This window comes from Botryllus schlosseri, chromosome 6, assembly GCF_051294905.1.
Source record: "Botryllus schlosseri isolate E-star chromosome 6, Bs_hap1, whole genome shotgun sequence".
Classification (NCBI taxonomy): domain Eukaryota; kingdom Metazoa; phylum Chordata; class Ascidiacea; order Stolidobranchia; family Styelidae; genus Botryllus; species Botryllus schlosseri.
Window position 1 is genome coordinate 12846811 of NC_137241.1, and position 19912 is coordinate 12866722.

The 19912-nt window shown below is 41.4% G+C and overlaps 1 long non-coding RNA gene across 1 annotated transcript; it reads right to left on the reverse strand.

Moving 5' to 3' along the window:
• Positions 1-1328: 1328 nt before the first annotated feature.
• Positions 1329-17513, reverse strand: LOC145441037 (uncharacterized). The gene is made up of 3 exons (XR_013915703.1): positions 14278-17513; positions 13768-13908; positions 1329-2495 (listed from the first exon to the last, which is right to left on the reverse strand). It is a non-coding gene; the product is annotated as an uncharacterized LOC145441037 (long non-coding RNA).
• Positions 17514-19912: the final 2399 nt, after the last annotated feature.

The window sequence follows — 19912 nt, forward strand, 5'->3', positions numbered from 1 at the left end:
AGGAACAATCACATTTTAAAATCTCCAGTGTCCACTTCATGCAGGTCTACTGTCAAGTCGGTTTCTGCTGTGAGTTAGAAACTTTGCCACGGCACTGAAAACACGTTCTATCCGATATGAGAGGGAAAGGCAAAGACGAAAAGTCAACCCGACTCTTGCGGCAGTATTTCTATTTGATCCAAATGTGTATCCAGAACGACTGATTGGAGATATTGAACTTTGGGTTGAACTCAAAATTGTTCTACACTACAATGTAATCAGCTCCTCAGCCATTTCATGCCCGGAAACTTCTAGAATGGATTGATTATCTAATGAGGAATTTCTAATTGGAATATATCTTGGAATCAAATCACCATATGCTACTGTAATCTTGTGAGATAAATGATCTATGTTTCTTCATCAAAATTCGAGCTGGACTGGTAGCTCATGCAAGTCTGAGAATTGGAACAGTTCACGTATCGCAAAATGTCAGTGAAATATCACGGGCTTATCAATGAATCCGGACAGTGCCATTTCACCGTTATCAGGTTTCATCGTAACTAAGATCGGAAATATTCTACTCATGGGAAAATGTGCCCGCCCAGTAGGATGGCGATATCGTTTCTCGCAACCATAGAACGCCGTGTCGAAGGCCACGGTAGCAACACTGGAAAATACACGAGCGGTTGAAACTGAGAATATAATCACGCAAGACAGTTTCTCTTAGAAAGCCATCGCACCTTGCAGTGAGCAATAACTGATCAAATACTTTGTTGTTCGCACAGCACACAACGAACCACGATTTTCAGGATTACTACCGACTGCTAAATTAGTCCATTGATGGGCAGGATCAACATTGTCAAGTAACAATGGACATTTCTAGTGTAGCTGAATAAATAGACGGACGACCCTAAATTGCCTTTACTGAATCGATTCTGCATTTTACTGGGAATTTAGCTGCGTTATTAATCAATCGTTTTAACACTATACGCAGTAGTGACTTTCTAAACCTACACCGCCCACTCAGCGCCCCCTACCGCCCAATTTTATAGCCAGCGCCCGCCAATCGCACATTTCATCCCCAGCGCCCCCTTCACGCTCGCGAACGCCCCCATGGGGTGGGGGGTGGGCGCTGGCACCCACTTTGGGAACCACTGATGTAGTTGGTATGTATGCAACGTGTAGGTGAATATATTAGTCACTAGACTCATTACAAACCTGGTGCAACGCACCATGTGTGATGTATAGGCACAATTCTGTATTTTATGAGACGTCGTGTGGAACTCTAAAAATACGGAACTGCCGCGCCCCTTCAAATTATGTGTAGCTCTTTATATATCCCTGTCCGCTTTGATATCCACCTATCAATTCGAAATTAGCGACCCCGATTTCCGTAGCCAACTAAATAAAACGGGCCTTTGACTAGCGAAGTAACTAGAAATAACCTCGAACAGTACTAGTATTTTAAAGCTTGTAGTCTACTGCATGCATTAATTAAATAAGAATATATCGTTGGGTTATGGTTTTCATCTGAACAAGTCACACATAATGTACATTGCGATAAGACACAATGCATCGGCTTGATCAGATAGTAGGAGTTCGAACGACACGCATCAGTCGCGATCCTTTACTCTAACATCCACCTCGGCGTAGAGTGCCCGATGTCACAGTTCTTTTCGGTGTTGATCTGTTTGAAGCTGGGGCCCTCTCTACTAGTTTTTTTTCCATTTCTTGTGAGTGAGTGCTTTCTTTCGTCAGTTATTTTTCTTTGCTTTTTTGTCGCCGTAAGAACGGCAACGGCGGGGGAAGAGGAGCCCAGATAAACCTCCGACGGGAATCGATCCGGATCCGTCAGATTGGTGGGCGCTTATCGTTACCACCACGCTATCTCCCCCGCTTAATGGGATACGAAGGGACGATGCGGGCGGTCGGCAAATAAATAACACAAGTAATCCAAGAGGGTATAAATGTGATATCTAATTGTCTCGAGTCCTTTGCGATTTGTGTGAATTAATCAGTGAGCGACAATTTTAACCACTCCGATGAATACAGTAGTAAAACTGTATCATCCGCATGTTGCATGTCAAAGCGCATTACACGTTGCACTATTCCAGCTGTTGTCAATATCGTTATGTAAAAGCATACTAGTTTATTGGTTCAACTTCGAAATGACACAAATAATCCGGGCCCATCCTCAAATATAAAAACTTTTTATTTCAAGCCGACATGTTTTAGCAGCATCGCAGTTCTCAAGTCCATTTCTCCGAACCAGTGCGAAACGGACGGCGTTGATTTGTAAACGTAGTAGTCTATAATCACCTTCGCAGTCGATGGTTCGGTTGTTCCTTGAAAGTACAGGATGTCAAAGATATGACGCAAACGTGTGTCGGTGATTGTCAATATTAGTTACCTACCGCTGCTTTCAATACGGCATCGGTGGTGTGGGTCTTTTGGGCTCAATATTAATCCATCACTTGCCAATAGCACAGGAGCCCGAGTTGAAAATCATGGCCTTGCTGTAAAGCAGATATGTCAAACATACTGCCCGCCAGTCGATTTCATCCGTCCCGCGAGGCAATGCTGTGCGAATACTACCATGAACCAGCATTTTTATATCAAAAGTTAAGCTTTTTGATAAATTTATTAGATTAAAAAATACGTTCAATTGTTCATATGTGAGACTATAACCCGTATGGTGGTCTATGGGCCCAGGAATGACATACATACAACCCGCGCGCCAGATGCGGCTTGCCATAGACGATTTAATCCGGCCCTCGAAGTAATACTATTTGAATAGAATAAGGCTTGTATTAATCAGCAGATTCCCATCTAAAGTTGAGATTTGGAATAGGAAAATAAATATAATCCCTCAAGGCAGCTAATATCGAAGATTTTCATACGTTACCTTATATCCGCCGGGCGGCCACATTTTACTTTTAATCTGATCAGCGTGAACAAATAGTCTATGACAGTGGTTCTTAACCTTTATTCCTTCAGCGCCCCTTTTCCAAAATTGCCGTGCTCTAGCGTCCCCCACCCCATATATTAAGGACAGTAATAAAGACAATGTGTAAGAGGCAGCAGACCCTGTCGCGAGATTTCGATAGTCAGCAAAGTCTATGGGGCCTATTCGCGCCAGGCGCCAAAATTTTCTATAATGCATGAACGAATCGGTCAAGAATATTTGTAATTGCATCTATATATATCGCTATAATTTTTTATCCTCTCAGCCCACGTAATCAGATTTTTTTCGTGCATTGTGGCGTGGTAATGGCCGACGCCTAAATGCCTATTTCTATTTTCTATAAATCATGAGTATTTTTTCGTGGGGAAGGGTACCCAATCATTAATAATGTGGCAACGCGAAATCGCGCGCAGCGCGAAAAACAATTGAAAAAAGTTACATAAATTGCTAAAAAATGATGATGATCATTCACCGAAATGATTTTGTCCCCCTTTCGAGCTCGGGCCTCCAATTGGGGGGTTAGGGGTGCGGCAGTTACGGTCCTGGTAAGTGGTCAAATTCCGGTTGGTCTTTTCGGGTCGAGAGTTTACTATTATGGACATATTTCGCGCTTCAATCGCGCCCAAGGAACACTAATACACGAAACATGATGTTGAAAATACCCCTAGCAAGCAGTGTGTCAAAGGGGAATTGACGATCTATAAGTACGCGCAATTCATTTTACATGAATTATAATAAGCGACTACATTTATTAAAACATATGTAGCAAACATTGTCGCGGAGCGCTAACAAACATCTAGAGATTTTACATGTTTTGACAAATGTTAATTTGCACTGAAAACTTAGTAATGATATGTCCTACTACTACACCATTTTTCTTCAGCGTCCCCCATACCGCCCCCCTGAGCCTAGCGCCCCCCATTTCGCCCCCTGAGCGTTTCCGCCCCCTTCAAAATCCAAATCGCCCCTCGGGGGGCGCTGGAGGCAAGGTTAAGAACCACTGGTCTATGACATCGACACCAAATTTCGAGAAGGTAAAAACCTGCACCCGCACGGTTTCAGGAAAGATGCACCAAAAGATGGTACGCCGATGAAAACCAGGATGCGCAAGTAACATACTGCTCAAAGATATATATTGTGTGGCGGCACTGCTATATGCCTGAATCAAAAGGTTCATGGCCCCACAAAACTATCTTCTCTATTCTATCCATCAGATGGGCGCTATGAAAGTATGCTAATTGTTATAAAAAAATTCTTCACATCTCCCACTTTCTGTAGAGTTCAATAAATTATCCAAATTCGAAGAGTCCGCGTTTATAGTTGCAATGCAGTTGTCTTGTACTATTCACGGCACATATATGCGCATGCGCACAGCCAATGCTACATCACGGCAGTATAGACATTTGTCAGCATATACTGCCGTGACCCTCGGTTTAGAAGTCACTGCTCAAATTTTAAACTGCTCGATCTTCAACTCTGGAGCTCTCTTCTGTCATAAATTAGCTCCCCCTCCAGCACCGCATCTCATTGTTACCACTGCTCTGGGCTCCGAATACTATCGAATGGTTCATAATTAAAAGTCAGTGGTCAGTAACAACAATTGTAGCTATGAACACATTGGGGCCGTCGCGCCGAACCTTGATTTTGTGTGGGTATGCGAAGTGATGTGACGTCATAATAACTTCGTGTCAACTGATGTCAATGACATCATAGTTGATCTATAGAACGCTCTTTACTCCATGCTATTGCTGAGTACAGGCTGTACAGCAGCGGTTCTCAACCTTTTTGACCTCGCGGACATGTAAACCTACAAATACTGATATTATCCCTACAGTTAATCACGACAACTTAACTTAACTTAACGTAATGTTGGAGACTTTATTTAATGATGGCTTTTGATACTTGACATTTATACGTGGTTCCATTGAAGTTTCCACAAGGCGAAGTTCGCGAAGTCCTGTTATATAGTATACCACTATCTTGATTGTGACTGTTCGGTGTCCTTTGAAAGAAATATGCATTTGCTATTTGCTATAGGCTCTATTATACTGCCAAGACCTGCTTAATTGAATTTTGTTTAAAAACTCAAAGCTTTTACATATATATTGTGGGTGGCGAGATAGCGCAGTGGTATATCCACGGCTGCAACACCAATGGGTGCGGATTCGAGTCCGACCGAGGTCGACTTCAGAATTCCGATGCCTAAGTGTTGGAGGTTTACCTAGGCTCCTCCTCGCCACCTCATCCGCGTAAGCCTAGAGGTGGGCCGTGCTATAAGTCGGCCGTTACGGAAAATAATGAAGAGTATCGGCCTGGTGTAAATGACCATAGAAGTCGACAAACACCATAAATACCACAAAACAAACAAACATATGCATTGACCGAAACGAGTCTACTCTTTGACAGTTTCTTATAACTACGGCGATTTTTTGACCTAAATTAAGGAAAATTTTGACCAAAAAAATTAAAATGTTGACCAAATTTTGATCTAACGTATGCAAATTAGGTGTTTCCCACATAACGTTAAAATTGTACCATTTATCTCCATATCTGATGGTTGGAACTGGCTGTCATAAGGATGTAATTTGACCTGAAAAAACGCTTTTTGCTTAGAAGGAGACTAATTATTACATGAAAAAACTACTATTTTCATAAAATGTGGCCCTATGCAGGGCATGGTATGGTATGGTATGGAACGAGAATTTTCCATACTCAATACTTGCCTTACTCTCTCCATACCATACTTGCAATTTTCCATACCATACCAACATTGTTCCATACCATACTTGATACATATTCCATACTTTCAAATACTTAAATATCATAAGCATAGTACCTTTTCTAGCACCTATATTATTGATATTTCGGATGTCATAATTGCTTAAACTAGCCATGATGCGAATCAAATTCCTGGTATTGTTTTACAGAGTCTGTTTTGGGGAGGTTTAGTCCACGGTGGTGAAGTGCCGTGTAAGTCTACTCTACAGCTTCCGTGAGCAAAATGAGATAGTCAGCAGATTGTTATCTAGGACCGTTCATAAAAGGGACGGGTAACATACTGCCCGCTGATGTAGTCAAGTCAAACTGAGTTTAGAACTTGACTACATCCGAAAAATCTTACTTGATAACGGTTACCCTGAACACGTCATCAGCCGCGGCATGGAGAGGAAATTAACGCAATTCAACGCAGAAAAACGAACAGAGCCCATCGCACGAACAATAAAAGATGTTTATATCCATCTACCTTGGATTGGCCCCATTTCCACCCGCTTTGAAAAACAATTGATTTCTGCTGTCGGTAAATGTTACGATACAGTCAAAACCAATGTGATTTTTACAACAACACAACTGCTCCCTTCAACACGCAAAGACGTGCTTCCTGCACTTCAACAAAGTAATGTAGTGTACGAATATAGGTGCCACTGTGATTGTGGCTACGTGGGAAGAACGTCAAGACGTCTGCAGGACCGCATAAACCAACATGTCCCCAGATTTATCAGAACACGTGCGTCACGCGATGTGAAAAGCTCACCCTTAACTCATCCACTTAAGATTGATGCTGATCGATCAAAGGCCATTAATTCTGCCATCGGCAAACATCTGTTGGATAATCCGATTTGTGCGAATAATTATCGAGACGACCGATTTCGAATCGTAGGTCGAGGCCGTTCACAATTCCATTTGTGTGCCTTGGAATCAACTTTTATCAAAATACACCAACCAAAACTCTGTCAACAAAAGGAGTTCGTGTATCACCTAAAAATAGTACATTGAACGCTCTCTCATTCGAAATTTCATGCTGGTGACGTCATATTTTGTGATACGATTGTTGATATACAATGTTCTTTCCAATTCTCTACTAGTTGCTGACGATTACCCCTGACGAGTGTCAGCCGAAAATATTCGGGTTCATTTCAATAAGAATATACTATTTAATAGTATAAATGTGTGGAGCGGGCAATGTTTCAGAAGAAATGTAATTATCAATCGCATTGAGCAATTAGTACGTTGCATCATGATTGCTTGTGAGCTGTCGTCACTCAAGGAATGAGGTATAGTTGGAGTTGCCTATACATTACCAATTATTGCGTCACATGATAGACTATGCTCGGAGACGTCGTGTCTAGACTCAATAGAATGTCAGATCAACATTACTGTTGTCATTATTATATCACAAAATCATGTCATTCCAAGTGCTCCTAAAACCGTTGCACAAGCGCGTATTTGTACCTCCACAGCGTTCAATAGTTCACGTTCACACATAACAAAAGCGATCGTATTCCGTGAGCACTGAGCAGCGATCAACGTACGCTTCATGAAGCTTGCACAGATCACGATAAAATGTATAAAATATCAAAGTATGGAAGTATGGAAATGTCGTTCCATACCATAGATTAAAATCTTCCATTCCATACCATACTTGCATTCTTCCATATTCCATACCTAAATAGCGATCCATACCATACCATACTTCCATACCATACCATACCATACCATGCCCTGGCCCTATGAAGAATTCCAATAGTTACAATACGTATTACAGTAGAAATAATTAATATTTCCTGTAGTACAACGAGAGATACTTTTCTACATTCTTGGGTAGAAAGTGTATGTACTTACTAAGAAGCTTGCCAAGAATGGAGAAAGAACGTTCAACATCAGCAGTTGTTGGCTGACAACACTCAAGTTGTGCGTACTGCTGGTGACAAACCGTGTTGCTTCATTCTAACAATGTTGTGTACATCACAATTTTTCATCATGCGCTTCTTAATATAAGAATGGTGCAATGCCCAAGAAGTCTTTCTTCAGTTAGGATATTGCGATACGGTGACCATAACACAGGGGCGTCAACATACGGCCCGCGACGGGATTTTGTCCGGCCCGCGGACAGTTTCCCGTCTTACATGATAATGTGGCCATAGCGGCCCCAGTCTGCCGAGATCCCCACCTACTTGCTAACTACGTAACATTTTAGTGACTTTATGTTATTATATACGTGTGCGCGCAGCGCAGCGTACGATAGTGGAGATTACGCGTATGCTCGTCGAAGCGAGAAGACTTACATTATAGACATTTACGATGTAGGCTACTCAACCCTAATGTAGTTTGTGGTAATCATGGTGTTTGATGACAACAATGTTCATTTACACCAGGCCTATATTTATCATTTTTGATTCCGCAACCGCCTACTTATAGCACGACATACTTGTAGGCTTTCGTAAACACCGCTTATGCGAATAAGGTGGCGAGGAGGAGCCTAGATAAACCTCCAACTCTTTGGTAGGAATTCTGGAGTCGACATCGGTCGAACTCGAACCCATAACCCATGTGGGATATACCACTATGCTACCACTATATCTTGGTAAATTTGGGGTCTCGGAGTTTTCGAACGCCTCGAAATCTTAATTAAGGAATGCACCATAGTGTTCTATGGTGTGGACACAAGCAAATCTCACGGCTCAGTGACATTGGTCTACGTCACACTTTTCATTTGGTCAAAGACAATTTGACGGTGATTTTCGACCGGCTTGCCGAGCATTAAATTTGATAAAATGAGTATCAATCGCATTTAACTATAGTTACTTATTTTGTGTTTTCATGAAATTTTCTGCCACCATATTGATCAAAATTTCTAAATCGCCATGGTGCAAAAACCTTCGATGCGAAAAGCACCACTAAATGATCTTATACATAATAATAATAAGTACCAATCGAGAGCTACCGTGGTACTGATTTCGAAAATATAACTATTATTCTGCTCGTGGTGCTGGACTCCTCAAAATCAGCCTCTAATGTGGCATTGTAACGGAGTTTGGTATGATATGTGATCAGCTGAGGAGCAATTTCGCACGAGAGTGAGAGTGTGGATGCTCAAACGGTTGCGCAACAATGGCCAATACGCTTGGGTTCACGCTGCTTCTCACCTGCTCCCAGACAGCATTGTTGCGTCACAATACCAAACTCCGTTGAAATGCAACATTCGAGGCTGGTTTTTGGGGGTTCCAGGACCACGAGAAGAATAAAATTTATATTTTCGCTATCAGTACCACGGTATAGCTTACGATTGATACCCATTTAATCAAATTTAATGCTCGGCAAGCCGGTCAGTATAGTTACCGTCAAATTGCCTTCGACCAATGGAAGGTGTGACGTAGACCAATTTTAAAGAGCCATGACATTTGCTTGTGTCCACACCATACATGCCTCTATGATTGCAGCGTGTGTTGATTGATCAGAGAGAAGCAGACATGGCGACGCCTCTACGACAATGCCGTTCTCAAATCCACATTGGCGAGAAGTGGATTTGAAGTGACATTGCTGACGCTGAAATACATTAGTTAAATACGATTTATTCATTGTACATGTGGATGAATGGGTGAATAATGTATCGATTCCGCAATCCGGCCCGCCGAGTACTTAATTTTCCTATATCCGGCCCGCCGACTGGAGAGGTTGCCTGTCCCTGCCATAAAACCATGTCATTTGTTTTATTTGACCGTTCATGATCCACAATGACAATTGAATAGTATATTCATATTGAAATAAACCCGGATATTTTCGGCTGACACTCGTCAGGGGTAATCGTCAGCAACTGGTAGAGAATTGGAAAGAACATTGTATATCAACAATCGTATCACAAAATATGACGTCACCAGCAGGAAACAGAGAGCGTTCAATTTACTTCAATGATGTCCCATTTGCTGATACGATTGTTGATATACAATGTTCTTTCCAATTCTCTACTAGTTGCTGACGATTACCCTGACGAGTGTCAGCCGAAAATATTCGGGTTTATTTCAATATGAATGTACCAGAGTTGGATCAATTACATTATTTCAGTTCAATTACAATTACAATTACAATTACTTTCATGAATGTTTCAATTACATTACAATTACAATTACTTCATGCTAAAAATATCAAATTACAATTACAATTACAATTACAATTACTCCTTGCATGCTTCAATTACATTACAATTATAATTACAATTGCTGCTGTTGAACATGTAATTGAATAATCATAAATTCAACTGTGCTCCTTGACAACCGTAGCGTCGTATTTAACAACAATTCAAGTCTAGTTCAGATTGTGTGGTAATAAATGCGTTTATGTGCGTACATAGTATGCTATGTGAGATGTCATTGTGACGTAATATAAGCGTGTTTTGTATGCTTGGTAATTATGGCTCACGTAATTGGAAATGTAAAATGTTATTTACCTAATTTCCTATGGGTTAGGATTAAGGATAGGGTGCAGTATGGCGTTGAAAAAGTATTATAACATATGCACGTGTTGGATTTGCGTATATAGCAGTGGTCGGGAACCTTTTTTGTCCGAAGAGCCATATTGACCCTATTTTTTCCATCTCAACTCCCAAAGAGCCATACATTCCAATCAACTGTTACGTCACAATTGAAAAGTCGTGACGTCATGGTAGTACTAATGCGAGCTCACTACATGGGATTCCTCGTATGCGCAATAATTTCTCTGTAAAAACTGTTATTTTTTGTTGGAAAATAAAGCTCGAAACGAGAGGTAAGGCACAGACGGGCCAAGTCTCACCATTGAAAACACAATTCATCGTAAGTAGCATAGAAATTATTATAACTGATATTAATCGAATGTGACTGTCACACTGATTCCGAAAATCTAAATACTTACAGATTTCCCAATTCTCAAAGTATTCGGCGGTAACATAACGTTGCGCTACACGCCTACATTTTATCGCCGGTACTACACAGAGCTACTTACCAATCGAGAACGTGGATAGCTATGACGTTGTTTGTAATTCGAGTTTGTAATTGTCCCATCCACAACCGTTCATTTCGCGCCATAGATCAATGAATCAATTAAGTCAATGCGTATTTGAAAACTGCGTATTGAAATGGGCGTCGCCATGTCTGCTATATGCTCTTTGATTAATCAACGTATCGCACAATTCAAGATTTCGAGTCGGGTACATAGAATTCGCGAGTGATATTGGCCGCCGGCGTCACAGTAACTAAAATTTGATGATTTTGAAAATAGGGGTTTTTAGCCCCTAAACCTGAAGAAAACATTGTCTTTGACTCCCAAAAACATGTTTATATTGCCACGAGAATAATTATTCTGGCCGAGATAAAAATTTACCAACCAGTCGCTGCAATATTGATCAATTCGGTACAAAAATAAATATTTGGCAAAGAGCCATATCTTATACCCAAAAGAGCTATGTATGGCTCGCGAGCCATAGGTTCCCGACCACTGGTATATAGTATATAATTAAAGAAATGATATTATTTTTATCGAGGGACGTAGGAATTAGGATGAGGAGTGAAAACAAAACCGTGCTTTGTCAGATAAGACGTTATATAATATCCAGTGGTCTGGTTAGTTAGCCAGACGAAATAACGATGCAGCATCGTGATCTGAAATCGTATTGTAGATTGCCAACCCACGGATAGATGCCCAAGATGTGAGTCACGGATGAATGCACCGACAAACGTACTGCAGAGCCGGCTAAAAGCAGCAAACTTTGTGGTCATAGAGCTGGCGATCCATGCGTCCAAATTTGATGCATCTGTTCTTTATCGTAAGCTATTGATGTACTAATTCCGAAAATACAAAATATAATCTCGTCAGGGCAATGTAACTGCTCCAAAATAGCCGTTTAAGGCCGACTGTTCTGAAAAGTGAGAGCGCTGCAGCAGCATGACCACAACAATTACCAATTACGCCTAGCGATTGTTCAGAACAATGCCGATTCCCAGACTTTCACGACTATTTTGGGATGGTACCATTGCCTGGAAATATACTTTTATTGCGGAATCAGTGCGACACTAGCTTTCGATTAGGACCATACATATCAAATTTCGACGCTTGGATCGCCAGCTATGGGAATATCAATTCTGCTGCTTTTAGCCGGCTCAGCAGTTCGCTTCTCGACGTATTCAATCGTGAGTCACGTGTTGCGAATCCATCCGCTGGTTAGTAATCTAAAAATTGTATACAATGGCAGCCTAGGCCAGCATAGCGGTAAAAATAGAAAAACACTTCGCCCGCAAGGGCGCAGTCAAGGGCTTCCGCGAATAGATCCACCAAATTCCTTGTCGACATTTAAAGAGAATGCATTATAAGTCACTTATTTTATATGTGCTTGTCAGGTCGCAATAGCAATTTAATGTAATTGAAATTGTAATTGAGCAAAATTTTTGTCAAATTACAATTACAATTACAATTACACAAAATAAAAATGCTTCAATTACAATTACATTACAATTACATTGAAAAATGTAATTAACTACATTCAATTACAATTACAAATTACAATTGATCCAACTCTGGAATGTACTATTCATTTGTATATTGAAGTTCTGTACCTCCAAGAAGCGATTCACAATGGGCAGACAATTGGCCGTTTACAACGGTATAGGCCTATAAAGTAGGCTGCAAGCTGTAAAATAGCAAATGATAAGTTCACCGACAGTCAGTCAGTCAGTATGCTTTTATTCATCTCACCAACAAACACAACATGTAAATTGGTATAGATTGGGAGACGACGGGGGACCGGAAGGTCTTAGATTCAGTCGCCACCCAGCGGAGTGCAAAATCTACGATACAAACTAAATGCAGACGTCAAAAAAATGTTGATCTAACGCTACAATTTTGACAAAATTTTGACAAATTTTGATATGTCAAAAAATCGCCCTGCTTTTAACACATGCGGTACCATTGAGACGAACGACTATGAACTCTCCGTTGCGCCGCCATGCATAGCATAGGTCCCGCATTTCTAATAAGTTCAAATTTTGTCACATACAGGAGGTTGAGAACCTCTGGTGTACAGTACAGCATTGAAACACTTACGTGACGTTTTAATATCGGCAATTCAAGCTGTATACTGTGCAAGTAACGAATTAAGCCACATCCTCCAAAGTGACAATGCGCGACAATTGACGAATACGAGTGTATCAACAATCCGACAAGAATAATACACAGAACAGATGACTACTAACTGGAAAGCGCGCACCCAGTCATACATTGCCCTCTTTTATCCAACAATATGGAGCTGGCAAACGGTGTTGTGCTGCTGACGGAATTGTGGGTATGACGAATACCCACAGTACGGTAATTACGGAGTAAGCGCGGTCAGTTAGAATAGGTGAGCCAACGAGACAACAATTGCTAATTTTGTGAACGATTACAGTAAAATTATGTGAATTCAGTCAATAACAGTAGCATAGCGTCTTATGTAGCACCTCAGAGCCGCAGCTACATTTCAAACAACCGACTCCAGCTCCGGCTCCGACTCCATTTGAATTTTATTCGGAACCCCGGCTCCTGCTCCAGCTTGTCTGAAAATGCTTCTGCACCTTTGTCAGGCTCCTGCTCCAGAGCCTGGGATGGCAGGAAGGACATACTGAAGTGGTGGAATGACTGCAGTGAACTGAACTGAGCGGATGGATGCATGCATTGGCTTTAGCTGATATTCCACGATGTTGAAATGAAAATAATGTATTATTCGAGGCCATACAATGCCCATGAACCTGTACGTACGAGTGAACACTATTTGAGTCTAGGACTTTAGGGTGATTCACACAAAAGGTGTTCATCTGGAGCATTCGGTAAATTCCTGCACTTGTTGGTAAGTCGCACCAAAGGCATTCGCAAGAAAAAGAATTATTCTTGATATATAATTGGGCTCGATACTATGGTAATGGAAGGAGAGTGAGTAGTGTTGGATTTACGCGAAATTACAGTACGTATCTCTTTTGTCAAAAATGATAAAAATGAAAGGTATACGCTATCATTGCTATGCATCATTTTCGAATATTTCTTACCGGTAATATATACAACTTTGAAAGTAACCATGTTTTCAAGCTCTGGCAGACGTGTACGGCACGCATTGACATGCTACTGCACATATAGCCCTGGTCTGCTTCAGATAGGCTTTCCATCACCGCATTACCAATGGTGTAGAACTGTAGGTAATATACGATCGAATGGAAGACAGAAAATATGCCACCCGCAAAACATGATATAATCTATTTTAATGACTGTAGTCAAAACGTTTATGCTTATAGTATTTATAGATAAATTATCGGCAAAAAATATTTATGAGACGGACAAAGAATGATAATAATCGATATTACGTCGTACTTGAAGGCCGACACTATATCAACTGCAACAACATCTGAAATCAGAAACTTAAAACTGTAATCGAATCTGCTCGGACGTTGGAAAATGAAACATGACAACTCATTGCAACTTATGTCAAGAGTTTAATCATAATTAGAGTCCTGATGAAGTTTTCACGCTGAAAAGTAATTATATACATCGAAATAACTTACCTCCCCAAACTGGCTTGCCGTCAACATCCGGCGTCCAATTTGCATCATATGCCGAGCCAAAAGTGAGATATATCGATGAAATGAGTATTCCTAGATAATGTGAGAGGAATTATTTCGCCATGTGAGAGGATTTATGTCCAGGGATGTCGGCGTGCGGAATTACGTTGGTTATAATGAATAATGAGCGAGATAGCCTATATACCAGTGGTCTTCAACCTTTTTCGTCGTCGTACACCGTTTCGTCGTTTACTCAAAACTCGTTCACCCCTCACCACATAATTCACCGATTCAGTAGGTAAGCCGCATTTGGATTACATATCCAGCTTACGGCCGCATTCCACAAATTTTCAATTTCGACGTAACAGTTGATTTGCATGTATGGCTCTATTTCGAAGTTACAATTAAAAATATTGGGCAGAAAAAGGTTACCGACCCGTGCTCAAGACGGTCGTATTATTATGGTTTAATACGGTTGCATGAGCCGCACGTACACAGGTTTGCCACCCCTGGCCAATCGAAATATGAGCAAGGCTGCAACGTATAGGAATTGGTAAATACTAGTCAGGGCTCGAGACTACCGGATCACCATTTAACACAGGGGTTCTCAAGCTGGACGCCGACACGCCTGGCTACGCCCCTGTACTCATGTAGGGGAGATATGGTACCGATGGATCAAAAATTGCAAAATCATCTCTGACTAGCAGATCTTTTGCTGTCCCAATACTTCGATAAAAGCTCTACCTATGGCGGACATTTATATGAATATCCGCCTTTTCAAAAACTATATATAAACGTATGAAATTTGTTGCTCGAACATCGATCCCCACCCGGTGGGTGCAAAGGCACACGACCATGGGACCTATGAGACATAAGCTTAAAAACTCAAATTTGTTAACTTGTTTTGTTGTGTACTATAAGCGAAGCTACAGCAAGCCAATGAAAAATGTTTCCTCGCGACCTCCAAGAATAAAATAGATTATATCAATTCAAATGTCGGCATAAAATCATGTTTTGATTTACGCCTAAACTTACAAAATTAATGCCACATCCATATTACCCGCAAATCGACATCTTGACTTTCAAATACCTCGTAATAGCGATAAAACACCACAGCTAACTATGATTTACAGCCTATATATATGTAGGCGAGTTTCTGTTGTTAAGTGATTAGTTGGCCCATCTATTTTGCTTGATTTGGCTATGGTATCATAGGTCCCCCACCCCATAAATATTGCAATTGACTCGAGAATAGTCCACTCGAGGATGGTATTGATTCGAAAAATATGAGCCATTATATACCCTGATACAAGCCCTATACTTCACATCAAAAATTATGGCGAGTTTGTCAGTCTGAAAGGTGATATAGAAAAATGAAAATGTCGATCCAAATTTACTTTACACCCAGGGCCGTAACAGCACTTCGCCAGCCCCCCCAAAACGTTGGTCTTGGGCCCGCATAGGGTGATAAACTGAACTTCTGGGGGGCTTCGCCCCCCAGACCCCCATGGCTGTACGCTGTTTACCGCTACTCATCATCTGTGTTGACAGTCCGTTTAGTGGGTCAGCTTTTCTCGGCTAGACGCGCGAAGCGCGGAAAATTTCAAAATTCATGATTGAATCGGTCAATATGATCGGGAAATTGTTATCAATTTTTATCGTCTCTCTTTCCACGTAATCAGATTTACCGGTAGAGCTGAGTGAGGTGTGTTTGAAATGGTAGGACCCCTCAATAACAATTAAACATCTTCGGGCGTATACCCGTTCGCAGGAACGAAACAGCACTTGGTCAGGCCCCCCAATAAAGCTTGGGTCTTGGGCTCCCATATGGTGCTAAACCGACCCCTTCATCACGTTGTTCGCTGTTGTCACGAAATAAAGGTCACAGTTTAGTGAGCCAGCGCGAAGTGCAAAAATTTTCTATAATTCATGATAAAATCGGTCAATAATATTGGGAATTGCATATATATTGCTATCAATTTCTTGTCCTCTCTGTTCACGTTATCAGATTTACCGGTAGAGCTGAATGAGGTGGCTTGGAAACTGAAGGGCCCGTAAATAATAATCAAACGTATTCGGGCGGGCGGACCCGTTGGTATGACTTCGTTTCATGATGTCATTTCGTGATCTCGTGTTTGTTATATCAAAAAATATAGAATCGCCCAAATGTACTAAACTAACGACGCACACGATTTCAAATTGGTATTTCTTCACTGGCATATAATTTTTCCCTGCGGAATGGTATTTGTCTTGTGAGGTTCAGATTGCCAAGACATGAACATTCGGTGCCAGTCATTTAGGCGCCTATGGACAATGAAACCTATATGTATTTTGCATATATAACGAAGTTTTCGGTCAGTGTAAGAGGGCAGTCCTTTTTGGCCAAGGTTTTCTCACTGCCGATCGTTATGGCACACTTCTTGGAGTCGCATGTTACATGTCCTAAAACCTTAAATGTCTCGCCGATATGTCCATTTCGATAAATCTTGTGTATTTTGTCTTGGGGAAGAGTAGGCTACTAAATAATGAAGAAAGTTGGCAACTTTAAATTTGTGAAAAAGTTGCATAAATTTTTGAAAAATACTCTATAATTTATGCTAATTCGCGAAATAATTTTGGGCCCCCTTTGAGCTCACCCCCCCCCAATTGGGGGGTTTGGGGTGCGGCAGTTACGTACGGTCCTGTTTACTTTACACCCCCTGAAACGTAAATCATTCGTCACAGACCCCATCATTCACGCAGGTCGAATTTTTTTGCATGTGAGGAAAGATTCTGTCAGCATGTAATTGTAGACGAATTTACGGAGTGTAATCATGAAATTATCATGGAGAATTTTTTAAGTATTTTTTGTCCCAGTGATCCATCGGTACCACATCTCCCCTACGCTCTTTATAAGCTTGTTGCAGGAAGAAACAATTCAAAATGTCTGACCTATTACCGCGGTTTCCTCGAGAATCATTATAGACTGATATCCCAGTCTGAACTGAACACATTTTAACTCCAGGCGAAACACCGTAGTAGTATAATCCACAGCTTCAACACCAATGGGTTGCGGGTTCGAGTCCGACCGAGGTCGACTCCAGAATTTATATACCCTAATGTTGGAGCTTTATCTGGGCTCCTCCCCGCCATCTCATCCGTGTAAACGTCATCTTAAAAAAGCCTAGAAGTGGGCCGTGCTACAAGTCGGCATCTGCGGGATATAAATGGTGGCCTGGTGTAAATGACCATAGTAGTCAACAAACACCATGATTACCAAAACAGACCAACCCTGTTATGCACCAAAATGCCCATTATCAACAGTTAAATGATGAGAAATATTTCTTATGATATCACAAAAGGAATGGCGTTTACCAGCTGCATACAGTTGATATGAATTAATGAATATTGATACGATATTGCACTCCGGTCAACCTGTTTTGAAGCATAAACTTAGTGTTTATTGTCACAGCTAGACATCGGTCCATTGTTATGCGGATCCGGTACACCCCAGTACACCCCATCCGCATGGTACACCCTTTGCAAATTGTGGTACAACCTAGGCTAGGCTGTACGATACACCCGGTGGACGAGCCCTGCTATTTACTTCCCATATTACGTTCGCCAGCTCTTTAGGCAGGTTTGATAAAGCATTTGAGGTGCATGTAATTTGAATATCCATATTACGACCACTCATAAAAATGTAACTTTATCAGTAATTTGACGAATGCGGTGACAAGAACCGAATTTGCATAAAGTGCGGTTGCTGAAGGCAGATCAAGAGTAGTCGAGTTTTATACTTAATTTACAAAAAAAACACTTTGTCCCTTCTGAATGAACAATTATGACATAGGCACTGAAACATGGTTTCGATTTTCGATTGTGGCACTTTCTAGACGCGATCAAAGAATGAAAACAAGGAATAATTGCTACTTACTGTAATGCAGGGGGTTTTCAACCTTTTTTTCGGTCGTGGCCCATTTTCCGGGTTGAAAATGTTCTGTGGCCTACCACTTAGAATGGAGTCTTAGTCTTATACTCAACTTAAAACAGAATAGTCGCAAGCTATCATCCTTCTGAAAATGGCCAGCAACCTGGGACGTGGGTAAACTGGAACGGGCAGTTTTTATATCCACGTGACGATGATTACCGGGGTTTGTTTGTTTGTTTTGGGGTATTCATGGTGTTTCTCGACTACTATGGTCATTTACACCAGGCCGATATTCTTCTTATTTTCCGTAACTGCCGATTTATAGCACGGCCCACCTCTAGGCTTTTTGTAAGACACCGCTGACGCGGATGAGGTGGCGAGGAGGGGTTGGTTTCACTTATGTATATTAGGGTTTTCCAAAATGTGCAAAATCTCCAAAATGCTCCGTTGTATACTGTCTCATTTTATAGATTATTATTGATAAACAAAAACACAATAGCCTGCACGAAGATCACAGGAAAGTCGTTAAGATTTTGCGCAAAGCGTTTGTAAGTAACTGCTGAAGAGTGGGCGTGCCACCGACCACGAAACGACCAGAAGACTAGTAATGACGAAACCAAGCCCGTTGATTGGTTAACCAGCTATACTTCAGCAATGATCACGACAGCAGAAGCTTGCTCATTAGATGGCTAAGGAGTCTGCTAACGGTGATTCTGGAAGTGCGTTGTAAGTTGGTTGGCAAATAATGTTTTATTATCAATTCAGGGCATGTTAAGTAACGAAATCAATGATGAAAAAAAAAACAAAAAAATCTAAAGCATGACTGCTTTGTTGTGAAGGAAACCGCTCTAGCCTTCATTCCTTGTTTTCATCGACGGAGAGCAAAGAAGGCAAAGGCACACCCGCAACCGATTGGTGTTGCAGCTGTGGATTATACCACTAGCCTACGCTATCTCTCCAACCTCGTGTAAGGGGTACTAAGTAGGCTATGTCAGCCAGGGCCGGAATGCCAATATTTAAAAACGCCATATCTTCACACTACAGTATGAAATAACTATTTTACCTACATTGACACAGATTTCGATTTTTTATTCGCACAATTCAACATGATTTCTTTCCTACTGTGTACATCGGTTTGTTACATACACACACATTTACCCCGTGCACTTGGCTGGAATTGATGGTTGAAGCTCAGAAGAACACGCAGGTTTCCGTGATTCTCCGCTCTCGGTGGAAGAGTACTACCGCGGGTTATTGTATGGAGAACCTTAATGATTGTATGTGAATGAGGACTTGAACGTCGTAGATTTGTGATTCCAGGCTCAGCGGTTTGAGGGAGGGCAAGATACATACTTAACTCACATGGTTCGCGATGGCACGCCCGTCTTGGCAACATTCGCTGCTGAGAACCAGCCGAATTGTGACTGTTCTGGCGGTACACGTCGTATGTAGTGGCGTGCGGAGGGGCTAAGCCGACGACTCGTCTAGTTCTGTTCTAGTTGTGAGTTTTGAAAACTGAGTAGTATGTACGAGTCTTCAGTTTGCGTATTTGTTGTTTATTTACCTCACCACTGAATTCATTGCCACGACCTACAAATCCGCAAATCCATAAAAGATGATTTGGAAGTAAGTTCAAGTACGAAAACTGACGTTCTCCAAATTACTGTTCAATACTCTCGCGTATAGCTGCTGCGCATTCACCACTGTACTTTTCCGTGTCAACAAGGC